General features: G+C 50.5%; 1 protein-coding gene across 13 annotated transcripts in view; it reads left to right on the top strand.

Annotated features, from left to right (window-relative positions):
- The window catches only part of LOC119977492 (inositol polyphosphate-4-phosphatase type I A), a 246,016-nt gene that overhangs the window by 220,314 nt on the left and 10,106 nt on the right, over window positions 1-15,596 (top strand). The gene's annotated exons all lie outside the window — the stretch shown is intronic.

Below are 15,596 nucleotides of genomic sequence, written 5' to 3'. Positions count from 1 at the left end.
TATCCTCCACCTCCGGGAAGAACCCACTCATTCGGGTTCTTGTTAAGTGGGCACTATGTACCACTTTTACTTACGTCAGATTGAGCCTTGCGCACGTGGAGGTGGAGTTGACCCTATGCAGTGCTTCGCTCCAGAGTCCCCACTCTATTTCAATCCCCAGGTCTTCCTCCCATTTATTTCTTGTTGCGCCCAGTATGGTGTTGGCCCTTTCTACCAGTCGTTCATACATGTCTCTACAGTTCCCTTTATCTCGGATGCTTCCATCCAGTAACTCTTCCAGTAATGTCTGCCGTGGCGGTTGTGGGTATGTTCTTGTCTCCTTTCGAAGGAAGTTTTGAGTTGCAGGTACCTTAGCTCATTCCCCGGCTAGCTGGAATTTCTCCGTCAGTTCGTCCAGTGTTGCGATCCTGCGTCTGTATATTGGTTCCCAACTGTCAGTGTCCCTCCGTCCTGTCCCCACTTTTTAAAGGTGGCGTCAGTCAGGGCTGGTGTGAATCTATGGTTGTTGCAGATGGGAGCTTTGTTCGACATTTTGGTCAGGCCAAATTGCTGCCGTAGTTGGTTCCAGGACTGGAGGGTGGCTATCACCACAGGGCTGCTGGAGTATTTTGTGGGTGGGGGTGGGAGTGCCGCCGTGGCGAGGGCCCGGAGTGAGGCCCCCTTGCAGGAGGCCTCCTCCACTCGCAACCACTCGGCTTCTGGCTCCTTGATCCATCCCCTTATTCGCTCAGCTGTCGCCGCCCAGTGGTAGAATTTTTTTTTTTTTTAAATAATTTTTCTTGAAATTTTACAAAATATAAACATCTCAACTCTATTAACAAAACAACCACGGTAACACCCCAATAACAATACCCACCCAACTTCAAAAGCAACTACAAACAAAAGAAAAAAACAAAAGAACACCCAAACAACAAAAGGGAAAGAGATAACACCCGCCACATCCCACAAACCCATGTACACAGTTCTCCCTCCCACCGATCCAACACCCTTGCTGCTGCTGCCGCCGGCCTATTTCCCTACCGTTCCGCCAGGAAGTCCAGGAAAGGCTGCCACCGCCTAAAGAACCCTTGTACTGATCCCCTCAGGGCAAATTTGACCTTCTCCAATTTGATGAACCCCGCCATATCATTGATCCAGGCCTCCACGCTTGGGGGCCTCGCATCCTTCCATTGGAGCAAGATCCTCCGCTGGGCTACGAGGGACGCAAAGTCCAGAACACCGGCCTCTTTCGCCTCCTGCACTCCCAGCTCCACTGCAACCTCAAAAATTGCGAGTCCCCAGCCTGGCTTGACTCTGGATCCCACCACCCTCGACACCCTCCTTGCTACCCCCTTCCAAAACTCCCCCAGCGCTGGGCACGCCCAAAACATATGGCCGTGGTTCGCTGGGCTCCCCGAGCACCTAGCACATCTGTCCTCGCCCCCGAAAAACCTACTCATCCTCGCCCCAGTCATGTGGGCCCTGTGCAGCAACTTGAACTGTATGAGGCTAAGCCTCGCACAGGAAGAGGAGGAATTAACTCTCTCCAGGGCATCCGCCCATGTCCCCTCCTCGATCTCCTCACCCAGCTCCTCTTCCCATTTGCCCTTCAGTTCCTCCACCGAGGCCTCGTCTACCTCCTGTATCACCCAGTATATGTCCACAATCCTCCCCCCTCCAACCCACACCCCCGAGAGCAACCGATCCCGCACCCCTCGTGGGGGCAGCAAGGGGAACCCCTCCACCTGCTGCCTGGCAAACGTCCTCACCTGCATGTACCTAAACATGTTCCCCGGGGGGAGCCCAAACTTCCCCTCTAACTCCCCCAAGCTCGCAAACCTCCCCTCCACAAACAGGTCCCTCAACCTCCTAACCCCTACCCTGTGCCAGCCCAGAAGTCCGCCATCAATGCTCCCTGGGACAAACCGATGGTTCCCCCGTATCGGGGCCTCCATCGAGCCCCCCACATCTCCCCTATGCCGTCTCCATTGCCCCCAGATTTTGAGGGTAGCCGCCACCACCGGGCTCGTGGTATACCTCGTTGGAGGGAGCGGCAACGGCGCCGTTACCAGCGCCTCCAGGCTCGTGCCCACACATGACGCCGCCTCCATCCTCTTCCATGCTGCCCCTTCCTCGTCCATTACCCACTTACGCACCATCGCTGCGTTGGCAGCCCAATAGTACCCACAGAGGTTGGGCAACGCCAGCCCCCCCCCCCCCATCCCTGCCCCATTCCAGGAACACTCTTCTCACCCTCGGAGTCCCATGCGCCCACACAAATCCCGTGATACTCCTGTTGACCCTCCTAAAAAAGGCCTTCGGGATAAGGATGGGGAGGCACTGGAACAGGAACAAAAACCTCGGGAGCACCGTCATCTTAACGGACTGCACCCTCCCCGCCAGTGACAGCGGTAACATATCCCACCTCTTAAACTCCTCCTCCATCTGCTCCACCAACCTTGTGAGGTTGAGCTTGTGCAGGGCCCCCCAGCTCCCAGCCACCTGGACCCCTAGGTACCTGAAGCTCTTCCCTGCCTCTTCAGTGGGAGCCTACCAATCCCCTCCTCTTGATCCCCCGGGTGCACCACAAACAACTCACTCTTGCCCAGATTCAACTTATACCCAGAGAAACCCCCGAATTCACTAAGAATCCTCATCACCTCCGGCATCCCCCCACCGGGCCCGCCACATACAGCAACAGGTCGTCCGCATACAGCGACACTCTATGCTCCTCCCCACACCGCACCAGGCCCCTCCAGTTCCCTGACTCCCTCAATGCCATGGCCAGGGGCTCAATCGCCAACGCGAAGAGCAAGGGGGACAGGGGGCACCCCTGTCTCGTCCCCCGGTACAGCCGCAAGTACTCCGACCTCCTCCTATTTGTGGCTACACTCGCCATCGGGGCCTCGTAGAGCAGCCTCACCCACCGGATAAACCCCTCCCCAAACCTCTCAACACCTCCCACAAATACTCCCACTCAACCCTATCAAAGGCCTTCTCCGCATCCAATGCCACCACTATCTCCGCCTCCACGTCCATGGCCGGCATCATAATGACATTGAGGAGCCTTCGCACGTTCGTATTCAACTGCCTTCCCTTCACAAACCCCGTCTGGTCCTCATGAATGACCCCGGGCATGCAATCCTCTATTCTAGTGGCCAGGATCTTTGCCAGCAGCTTAGCGTCGGCGTTTCGCAGCGAAATCGGCCTATATGACCCGCATTGCAGAGGGTCCTTGTCCCGCTTCAGGATCAAGGAAATCAGCGCCCGTGACATAGTTGGGGGCAAAGCCCCCCCTCCCTTGCCTCGTTAAAGGTCCGGGCCAATAGGGGGCCCAACAGGTCCAAATACCTTTTATAAAATTCCGCCGGAAACCCGTCCGGCCCCAGCGCCTTCCCCGACTGCATGCTCCCTATCCCTTTGACCACCTCCTCCAGCTCAATCGGCCCCCTGCAGTCTCTCCACCTGCTCCTCCTCCACCCTCGGGAATCGCAGCTTGTCCAAGAAACGCCCCATTCTACCCCCCTCCACCGGGGGTTCCGACCGGTACAGTTCCCCATAGAAGTCTCTGAAGACCCCATTAACATCTACTCCCCTCCGCACCACCTTCCCAGCCTTCTCCGTCACTCCCCCAATATCCCTGGCCGCGTCCCGCTTTCGGAGCTGGTGTGCCAGCATCCTGCTCACCTTCTCCCCATATTCATACACCGCCCCCTGTGCTTTCCTCCACTGAGCTTCCGCCTTTCTGGTAGTCAATATGTCGAATCTGGCCTGAAGGCTACGCCTCTCCCCCAGCAATCCCTCCTTTGGAGCCTCCGCATATCTCCTATCCACCCGCACCATCTCCCCTATCAGTCTCTCCCTCTCCCTCTGCTCCCCCCTCTCCCTATGGGTTCGGATGGAGATCAATTCCCCCCTCATCACCGCCTTCAATGCCTCCCAGACCGTCCCCACTCGAACCTCCCCGTTGTCATTGGCCTCAAGGTACCTCTCGATACACCTCTGAACCCTCTCTGCCACCTCCTCATCTGCCAGCAGCCCCACCTCCATGCGCCAGAGCGGACGTTGGTCCCTCTCTTCCCCCAGCCCGAGGTCCACCCAGTGTGGGGCATGATCTGAAATGGCAATGGCGGAGTATTCCACATCCTCCACCCTCGAAACCAACCCCCTGCTCAGGACAAAAAAATCAATCCTCGAGTAGGCCTTATGTACGTAGGAGAAAAACGAGAACTCCCTGGCCCTTGGCCTCGCAAACCTCCAGGGATCCCCCCCCCCCCCCCCCCCCCCCACCCCACCCCCCCCCCCCCCACACCAATCTGGTCCATAAATCCCCTCAACACCTTAGCTGCCGCCGGCCTCCTACCCGTCCGGGACTTGGATCGATCCAATGGGGGATCCAGTACCGTGTTGAAGTCCCCCTCCATGATCAGGCCCCCCACCTCCAGGTCTGGAATGCGGCCCAACATACGCCGCATAAACCCCGCATCGTCCCAATTTGGGGCGTAAACATTCACCAACACCACCCACTCCCCCTGCAGCTTACCACTCACCATCACATATCTCCCGCCACTGTCAGCCACCACATTTAATGCCTCAAACGACACCACCTTCCCCACCCGGATCGCCACCCCCCTACTCTTCTCATCCAGCCCTGAGTGAAATACTTGGCCCACCCATCCCTTCCTCAGCCGAACCTGGTCCACCACTCTCGGGTGTGTCTCCTGGAGCATGGCCACATCCGCCTTCAGGTGCGCAAATACCCGGGCCCGTTTGACCGGCCCATTCAGCCCCCTCGCATTCCAGGTTATCAACCTGACCAGAGGGCTCCCTGCCCCCCTCCCCTGCCGATTAGCCATACCCCATCCCTTGCCCACCACTGGCCAGCGTCCCCGCTCTGCCAGCTTCCCACAGCGGCAACTCCCCCCCCCCCCCCCCCCCCCCCCCCCCTCCGCTCCTTCCTGACCGTTTCAGCAGCAACCCGGTACCCCCCCCCCCCCCCAGGCTAGGACCCCTCCTAGCCGCGTCCCTCCCTCCATAGCACTCCCGTGAGCCAGCTAACTTCTGCTGACCCTGGCGATTCCCGCCCTACCTCCGACTCCTCCCCACGTGGGACTACCCCTCCTCCATCGTGCCCGTCAATGGGTCTCCACCCCCCCCCCCCTCCTCTTGCGTGGGAAAAGAAAACAGCCAGCAACAACCCGCGCTTCTCAGCCCCGCCCCCACCAACTCCCAGCGCGGGAAACCCGCAGAAAGCCCGCCCTTTTGCCCTGCCCGGCCCCGCCTCCTCCGGGGACACAAAATAATGGTGCCGATCCTTATAGGTGACCCACAGACGCGCCAGCTGCAACATGCCGAACTGCACACTCCGTCTATGGAGCACCGCCTTCATCCGGTTAAACCCAGCCCTCCGCCTCGCCACCTCCGCACTCCAGTCCTGGAAGATCCGCACCTCCGTGTTCTCCCACTTGGTGCTCCGCTCCTTCTTGGCCCACCGGAGCACACACTCACGATCCACGAACCGATGAAACCGCACCAACACCGCCCGTGGCGGCTCGTTCGGCTTGGGCCTCCTAGCCAGAATTCTGTGGGCCCCCTCTAACTCCAGGGTCCCCTGGAAGGACCCAGCCCCCATCAGCGAGTTTAACATAACCGCCACATAGGCAGCCAGGTCCGACCCCTCCAGCCCCTCCGTGAAGCCCAGGATCCGCAAATTCTTCCTCCTCGACCGGTTTTCCAGCTCCTCGAACCGCTCCTGCCATCTTTTATGGAGCGCCTCGTGCATCTCCACCTTCCCCGCGATGGCCACGGCCTCATCCTCCCTTTCGGAGGCCTGCTTCTGCAGCTCCCGGATTGCAGCCCCCTGGGCTGTCTGGGTCTCCATCAGCTCCCTGGTGGTTACCTTCAACGACTCCAGCAGCTCCAACTTAAGCTCCTGGAAGCAGCACAGCAGAGTCGCCTGCTGCTCCTGAGCCCACTGCCTCCAATCCTCCGGGTCTCTGCCGGCCGCTATTTTGTCTTCCTTCCCCCGCTTTTTCAGGGGTGCTTTCTCCGTTTTTCTCCTTACCCCACTCCTGGTCCGGACCATAGGACCGTAGGGGTCGACTCCTGTCCTCTTCCCACGTCGGGATTTGCTGACACAGCTCCGTTGGGGGCCCTGAAAAGAGCTCCAAAGTCCGTTTTCAGCGGGAGCTGCCGAATGTGCGGCTTAGCTCCACATTGCCGCCACCGGAAGTCTCCGCCCAGTGGTAGAATTGTAGGTTTGGGAGGGCTAGCCCTCCCTGGATTTTGTTTTTTGTGGGACCTTCTTTGGGATCCTGCCATTCTTCTCTTCCCCCACACCCCCATATGAATGCCATGATTAGTTTGTCTAGTGCTTTGAAAAAGGCCTTGAGGGTGTAGATCGGAATGGATCTAAGTAGGAAGAGGTACCTGGGCAGTACGTTCATTTTGATCAGGCCAAGGGAGAGTGGGAGTGTGTTCCATCTTTGCAGGTCCTTTTTTACTTCCTCTGTCAGACTGGTGAGGCTCCATTTGTGGATCCCTTTCCAATCATGGGCTATTTGGATCCCCACGTAGTGGAATTTGTGTCGGGCTCGTTTAAACGGCAGTCCCATTAGTGCTGCCCTCCCTACTTGTGGGTGTACCGGGAAGATCTCGCTTTTGCTCATGTTGAGTTTGTAGCCCGAGAAGGTGCCAGCTTACAGCTATCATCTATTCTACAGTATCCACGACATGGCCAATTTTTGTGTCATCTGCAAATTTCCCAATTGCGTCCCTCCACATTCAAGTGCAAATTTTTAAACATAAAACAAACAGCAGGATTTCCAACACTGAGCCCTGCAGAACACCACTTGAAACAGCTTTCCATTCGCAAGGATAACCATTGTCCTTTGTTTCCTATTACTAAACCAACTTTTACACATGACCATGTATCCCATGGGCTTTTGACCAATCTGCCATGTGCGACCTTGTCAAATCACTGACTAAAATCCACATCGGCAACATCCACTTCATTACCTCATCAATCCTCCTTGTCACTCCCTCAAAGAAAGATCAAATTTGCAAGGCATGACCTTCCCTTAACAAAGCTATGCTGACTATCCATGACTAGTCCTTGTCTTTTTAAGTGACAGTTTATCCAATCTCTCAGGATTGATTCTAACAATTTGCCCATCACCGAAGTAAGACAAATCGACCTATAACTGTTTGACCTTTCCTTCGTACTCTTTTTAAACTATGGAACCACATTCACATTCCTTCAGTCCTCCGGCACACCACCTGTGTCTAGTGTAGATTGGAAAATAATCCTCAAGAGTGTCCTTGTGGAGACAAATGGGTAGAGCAGGGACAGGAATGGTTGTTGCAGGTTCCAGGATTTAGATGTTTCTGTAAGAACAGAGAAGATGGTAAAAGAGGGGGGGGAGGGGCATTGTTAATCAAGGAAAGTATTACGGCGGTAGAAAGGACGCTTGAGGACTCGTCTACTGAGGTAGTATGGGCCGAGGTTAGGAACAGTAGAGGAGAGGTCACCCTGTTGGGAGTTGTCTATAGACCTCCGAATAGTTCCAGAGATGTAGAGGAAAGGATTGCAAAGATGATTCTCGACAGGAGCGAGAGTAACAGGGTAGTTGTTATTGGGGACTTTAACTTTCCAAATATTGACTGGAAATACTATAGTTCGAGTACTATAGATGGGTCAGTTTTTGTACAGTGTGTGCAGGAGGGTTTTCTGACACAGTATGTAGACAGGCCAACAAGGGGCGAGGCCACATTGGATTTGGTACTGGGTAATGAACCCGGCCAGGTGTTAGATTTAGATGTAGTGAGAATTTTGGTGATAGTGATCACAACTCGGTTATGTTTACTTTAGCAATGGGGAGGGATAGGTATATACCGAAAGGCAAGAATTATAGCTGGGGGAAAGGCAATTATGATGCTATTCGGCAAGATTTAGGAAGTATAGGATGGGGAAGGAAACTGCAGGGGATGGGTACAATCAAAATGTGGAGCTTTTTCAAGGAACAGCTACTGCGTGTCCTTGATAAGTATGTACCTGTCAGGCAGGGAGGAAGTTGTCGAGTAAGGGAACCGTGGTTTACTAAGGAAGTTGAAGCACTTGACAAGAGGAAGAAGGCGGCTTATGTTAGGATGAGACATGAAGGCTCAGTTAGGGCACTTGAGAGTTACAAGTTAGCCAGGAAGGACCTAAAGGGAGAGTTAAGAAGAGCGAGGAGAGGACACGAAAAGTCGTTGGCGGATAGGATCAAGGAAAACCCTAAGGCTTTCTATAGGTGTATCAGGAACAAAAGAATGACTAGAGTAAGATTAGGGCCAATCAAGGATAGTAGTGGAAAGTTGTGTGTGGAATCAGAGGAGATAGGGGAAGCGTTAAATGGATATTTTTCGTCAGTGGAGAAAGACAATGTTGTCGAGAAGAACACTCGGGTTCAGTCGACCAGGCTAGATGGAATTGAGGTTCAAAAGGAGGAGGTGTTAGCAATTTTGGAAAATGTCAAAATAGATAAGTCCCCTGGGCCAGATGGGATTTATCCTAGGATTCTCTGGGAAGCCAGGGAGGAGATTGCAGAGCCTTTGTCCTTGATCTTTATGTCATCTTTGTCGACAGGAATAGTGCCGGAAGACTGGAGGATAGCAAATGTTGTCCCCTTGTTCAAGAAGGGGAGTAGAGACAACCCTGGTAATTATAGACCTGTGAGCCTTACTTCGGTTGTGGGTAAAATGTTGGAAAAGGTTATAAGAGATAGGGTTTATAATCATCTTGAAAAGAACAAGTTGATTAGCGATAATCAACACGGTTTTGTGAAGGGTAGGTCATGCCTCATAAACCTTATTGAGTTTTTTGAGAAGGTGACCAAACAGGTGGATCAGGGTAAAGCTGTTGATGTGGTGTATATGGATTTCAGTAAGGCGTTTGATAAGGTTCCCCACGGTAGGCTATTGCATAAAATAAGGATGTATGGAATTGAAGGTGATTTAGCGGTTTGGATCAGTAATTGGCTAGCTGAAAGAAGACAGAGGGTGGTGGTTGATGGCAAATGTTCATCCTGGAGTTCAGTTACTAGTGGTGTACCGCAAGGATCTGTTTTGGGGCCACTGCTGTTTGTCATTTTTATAAATGACCTGGAAGAGGGTGTAGAAGGATGGGTTAGTAAATTTGCAGATGACACGAAGGTCGGTGGAGTTGTGGATAGTGCTGAAGGATGTTATAGGATACAGAGGGACATAGATACGCTGCAGAGCTGGGCTGAGAGGTGGCAGATGGAGTTTAATGCGGAAAAGTGTGAGGTGGTTCACTTTGGAAGGAGTAACAGGAATGCAGAGTACTGGGCTAATGGCAAGATTCTTGGTAGTGTAGATGAACAGAGAGATCTCGGCATCCAGGTACATAAATCCCTGAAAGTTGCCACCCAGGTTAATAGGGCTGTTAAGAAGGCATATGGTGTGCTAGCCTTTAAAAGCAGGGGGATTATGAGTTTCGGAACCACAAGGTCATGCTGCAGCTGTACATAACTCTGGTGCGGCCGCACCTGGAGTACTGCGTGCAGTTCTGGACACCACATTATAGGAAGGATGTGGAAGCTTTGGAAAGGGTTCAGAGGAGATTTACTAGGATGTTGCCTGGTATGGAGGGAAGGTCTTACGAGGAAAGGCTCAGGGAATTGAGGTTGTTTTCGTTAGAGAGGAGAAGGCTGAGAGGTGACTTAATAGAGACATATAAGATAGTCAGAGGGTTAGATAGGGTGGACAGTGAGAGTCTTTTTCCTCGGATGGTGATGACCAACACGAGGGGACATAGCTTTAAATTGAGGGGTGATAGATATAGTCAGAGGCAGTTTCTTTACTCAGAGAGTAGTAGGGGTGTGGAACGCCCTGCCTGCAACAGTAGTAGACTCACCAACTTTAAGGGCATTTATGTGGTCACTGGATAGACATATGGATGAAAATGGAATAGTGTAGGTCAGATAGGCTTCAGATGGTTTCACAGGTCGGCGCAACATTGAGGGCCGAAGGGCCCGTACTGCGCTGTAGTGTTCTATGTTCTATGTTCTAAAGTCCCGTCTTCGCATTGAGGATACCCTCCATCGCACTACCACCTAAATGTGATAGACTTCAAACAGATCTAGGAACTCGACTGTGCATCCATGAGGCGCTGTAGGCCATCAGCAGCAGAATTGTATTCAACCACAATCTGCAACCTCATGGCCCAACATATCCCCCACCCTACCATTACCACCAAGCCAGGGTATCAACCCTGGTACAATGAAGAGTGCAGGCTGAACACTGAAAAGTGAGATGTTCGCATAGTGAAGCTATAACACAGGACTACTTGTGTGCCAAACAGCATAAGCAGCAAGTAATAGACAGAGCCAATCGATTCCACAACAAACAAACAAACACGTCAGATCTAAGATCTGCAGTTTTGCCACATCCAACTGTGAATGGTGGTAGACAATTAAACAACTCACTAGAGAAGGAGACTCTACAAATATGCCCATCTCGCTAATGAAGGAGCCCAGCATATATGTGCAAAAGACAAAGCTTTTTTTTTTCTACTGTTTAAAAAAAATGTACCCAATTCATTTTTCCAATTAAGGGGCAATTTAGCGTGGCCAATCCACCTACCTATTTTGGGTTGTGGGGGAGAAACGATCTTCAACCAGAAGTGTCGAGTGAATGATCCATCTCGGTCTCCTCCAGAGGTCCCCAGCATAACAGATTTAGCCTTCAGCCACTGCAATTCGCTCCACATGATATCAAGAAATGGCTGAAGGCACTGTGTACTGAAAAGATTATGGGTCCTGACAATATTCCGGCAATAGTACAGAAGACTTGCTCTCCAGAACTTGCCACACCCTTAACCAAGCTGTTCCAGTACAGCTACAACACTGGCATCTACCTGGCAATGTGGAAAATGCCCAGGTGTATCCTGTACATAAACGAGACACACCCAACCCAGCCAGTTACCACCCTATCAGTCTATTCTCCATCAGCAAAGTGATGGAAGGAGTCATCAACAATGCTATCAAGCGGCACTTACTCAGAAATAATCTGCTCACAGATGCTCAGCTTGGGTTCTGCCAAGGTCACTCGACTCCTGATCTCATTACAACCTTGGTTCAAACATGGACAAAAGAGCTGAATGCCAGAGGTGAGGTGAGAGTGACTGCCCTTGACATCAAGGCAATATTTGCCCAGGTATGGCATCAATGAGCCCGAGCTAAACTGGAGTCAATGAGAATCAGGGAGAAAACTCTCCGCTGGTTGGGGTTATGCCTGGCACAAAGGAAGATGGTTGTGGTGGTTGGAGGTCAATCTTCTCCGCTACAGGACATCACTGCAGGAGTTCCTTTTCAATTTCTTTTGAAGGCCACTTTACCCCTTGCTTCTTTTATCTTTTCGAGTCACTGACTGCATCACTTACTAATGTTCTACCTCACTGTTTCTGATCTGAATCTGAGCCTACTCTTGGGTTCCCAACCTTCTGCCATACTAATTTAAAACCTCCCCAATAGAACTAGCAAAAGCTAGTTCCATTGGGAAGTAATTAGTAAAAGAAGCAAATTTGATATGAGGAGAAACATTTTTATGCAGCATGTAGTTAGGGTCTTGATACTGTGGTTCAGGCAGATTCAATTGAAGCGTTCAAAAGGGAATCAATTACCTGAAAAGGAAGAATGTGCAGGAATACGGAGAGAAGATGGGAAAAATGGTATTAGGTGAGATGCTCATTTGGAAAGCTGGTGTAAACGCGAAGAACAAATGGCCTCGTTCTGCATCGGGACAATTCCGTGATCCTGTGAGATCCAGGCGAAAAACTCTGAATGCACCAAGAGCTGTTCAAAGTAAAGTCAAACAGACTGCTTGGCAATGCGTTGCTGACTACTGGTTATGACTCTGTTGAAGAACCAGTGGATATTCTGGCACAGGGAATGTATAACGCAATCAAAACTACAGAAAGGCCCATCAGCAAAGAAAAGAGTTTCATTGGAAACGAAGGCAAAGAAAGTTATCACACCTGCAATAAACAGTTGGAGTAATGGATTTAATAATAATCTTTATTGTTACAAGTAGGCTTACATTAACACTACAATGAAGTTACTGTGAAAAGCCTCCAGTCGCCACATTCCAGCGCCTGTTTGGGTGTGAGGGAGAATTCAGAATGTCCAAATTACCTAACAGCATGACTTGAGGGTGGAAACCAGAGCACCCGGAAGAAACCCATGCAGACAGAGGGAGAATGTGCAGGCTCTGCACTACAGTGACCCAAGCCGGGAATCAAATCTGGGACCCTGGCACTGTGAAGCAACAGTGTGCTACCACTGTGCTACCGTGCCGCTCATATGAGGTGAGCACTACCTTGGCAATATTATCAGTGAAGAAGGAAGTTCTAGACCCCATAGAAAGTATACTTGTCATGGCACAACTGAATATCAAACCCACAATGGGGGAGCTTTGATGGGGGAGGTGTCAGGAGATGAATTGCCCGCCGCAGGATTCCTAGCCTTTTATCTGCTCTGGTAGCGACTTTATTTATTTGGCTAGTTCAGTTTCTGGTCAATGGTAACCACCAGGATGATGATAGTGGAGATTCACTGATGGTAATGCCCTTGAATGTCATCGATAATGATTACGTCCTTCTTGCTGGAGATGGTCATTGCCTCGCACTTGTGTAGAGCAAATGGTACTTGCCAGCCCAAGCCTGGAGATTGTCCAGGCCTTGCTGCATTTAGCCATGAACAGCTTCAGTATCTGAAGAGTCATGAAAGGTGCTGAACATTGTGCAGTCATTTACAAATATCTCCACTTCTGACCTTAAGATGGAAGGAAGGTCATTGATGAAGCAGCTGAAGATTGTTAGGCCTACGACACTACCCTGAGGAACTCCTGCAGTGATGTCCTGGAACTGAGATGATTGACCTGTTTTATCATTAACAAAGCTCTAGATGCTGATACTATGCCAGCTGTATTGATCAGGCATGGGAAATTAGCACACCAGCAACTATATGAACGTGCCTATCTCTTCTAGAGTTTGTGCCCCAAAATATGTGTGATGCAAAGATTGTGACCCTGTACAAGAGCGAGGGCAACTGTAGAGATGGCAACAATCTTGAGGCAATTCCCTGCTGTGCATTGTAGAAAAAGTATTTCCTCATGTGCTTTCAGAATTGGAAGAACTAAATTGATATTTTCTCAGTCCATCATCTGCAAGAGAAATGCTGTGAACAAAGGAGCCCATTATATATTGTCCTCATTGAGCTCATCAAGACATTCGAGCAGAGGTGGTCTGTTTGAATTGCTGGAGGAAAATTGGCAGCTCACCAAACCTGCTCAATTTGTTCTCTTTCCATGACAATATAATGGATACGGTCAGCTATGACGGCAACATCGGAACCTGAGATCTGCAGTGGGCTCAAACAAGGTTGTGTTCTGGCATCCATGCTCTTTGGTGTATTCTTCTCTTTGCTGCTATCACATGTCTTCAGGCCGTCACAAGGACTGACAGAAAGCTGTTCAGACTTGTCATCTGAGATCCAAGATGTTCCTCCAACTTGACTGCCGTATTTAACATCTTGTACTGAGGAGCACTAGTATCAACAAGTGGACAGACTCTCTCATAGAATCCCTACAGTGCAGAAGGAGGCCATTTGGCCCATCAAGTCTGCACTGACCCTCCAAAAGAGTACCCTACCTAGACTGGCATTGAGGTACCAGTGCTAATCACTGTGCCATCGTGCTGCCCATGCACCTTCACTGCCAGTAAATGCACCTTCACTGCTAGTAAGGAGGAGAAGACATTCTCTGTGTGGACTAGGAGAAGACATTCTCTGTGTGGACTAGGAGAAGACATTCTCTGTGTGGACCAGATTCCCCAAAATGGGAACATTGGAAACTGCATTTCCCTGTTTCTCCCTCGAGATGTGGCATCACTCACCCTAACTTCATACCATTTAATATCTTTTTCCTTCTGTTACTTCTGATCATTGTCCTACACTGTTATCCTGCAAATGATTGCTTCATTCAGCTTCCCTTACTTTAAAAAAAAAAGCCCTACAAAACTCTGCCTTAAAGTTCTTCTCTGATGTGAGGGAAGCTCCTGAATCCCGACTCCCAGCTCTACTTTAAGCTTTGGTTTCCACACGCATGTTGAACATTTTTCATGTTTGTTTTTTATGTCTGTGAAGTGTTTGATTTGACTATCAGGAAAATAAATATCAATGACCTGGATGTTGCCACACTGCCATGTGTCATCATCAGCAGTGTGACGCTGGAAGTTAATACCTTCACATATCTGGACTCCACAATCCAGCAATCTTATCATTTGATGCTGAAATCAACATGCGCATTGCAAAAGCTACAGTTATGTGCAAGCTAATTAGAGTGTGGAACAACAGAAACCTGAGTACACTAAACTGCGTGTCCACCAAGCCTACTTCAGTGCACTCCTCTACATTGCTGAGACCTGGGCAACATCTGCTAAGGAGGAGCAAAAGCTGAACAGTTTACACCTTCTGTCTCATGCATCCTCCTGGCATCTCTTGGCAGGATATGGTTAACAACTCGGGACCTGGAGTGTGCTAATTCCATCAATGTGCACTCATTGCTTAAGCCACTGTTGTTTTCTTCTTTAGCTTTTCACAGGATGTGGGAATCGTTGGCTTGGCCAACATTTATTTCCCATCCCTAATTGCCTTGGAAAAGGTGGGGGATCTGCCGCCTTGAGCTGTAGGTACTCAGTGCTGTTTGGGAGCGAATTCCTGGATTTTGATCCAGTGACAGTGAAACAATGGCGATGTAGTTTGAAGTCAGGACGGTGTGCTGGCTTGGCTACATTCATTCGATGGATGGCTGTCATATACCTAAAGACCACCGTATGGTGAAGTAACGACTGTGTCATGAGCTCCTGAGTTCCAGTACCTCTGCTACAGGGGCTGGTTTAGCTCACAAGGCTAAATCGCTGGCTTTTGAAGCAGACCAAGCAGGCCAGCAGCACGGTTCGATTCCCGTACCAGCCTCCCCGGACAGGCACCGGAATGTGGCGACTAGGGGCTTTTCACAGTAACTTCATTGAAGCCTACTTGTGACAATAAGCGATTTTCATTTCATTCAATCATTTCATTTCACAAGGACATCCACGGGCGAAGATGTCAGATATTGACACTGACAGCTGGGAGACAGTTGCTGACAGTTGCTGACAGTTGTGACCTCTGGAGGCTGACGGTTTGGAAGGGCATTAGAAGAAGTGAGCAGAAACAAAACAATCAGCTGCCTGAGAAGAGGGCCCAGAGAAATCACAGGATTGTGCTTCGAGCACCTTCTCATCCTACTGTCTTCCTCCACCCTCAGCAAAGGGTGCCAGACTGTTACTCCTGAGTGACACCTGATGCTTAACACAGAGTTGACCACCATGGTGCAAATCATCATCTTACCAGATGGGAAGTTGCCTGATAAAGCAATAAATATGATGTACTTTTGAAATATTCCTGGGATATGTGATAATGTGCAATCTTATTTTCCTATAGTATAAATGGTCCTCTTTTTGGCATTCATGAAGCTATCAGAACCTCTCAATTGATTCTATTATCCTTCACTTGTGT

The sequence above is a fragment of the Scyliorhinus canicula genome, chromosome 14, assembly GCF_902713615.1.
Source record: "Scyliorhinus canicula chromosome 14, sScyCan1.1, whole genome shotgun sequence".
Classification (NCBI taxonomy): Eukaryota; Metazoa; Chordata; class Chondrichthyes; order Carcharhiniformes; family Scyliorhinidae; genus Scyliorhinus; species Scyliorhinus canicula.
Note: the sequence above shows the minus strand (reverse complement) of the source record. Positions and strands in the feature narration are given on the sequence as shown.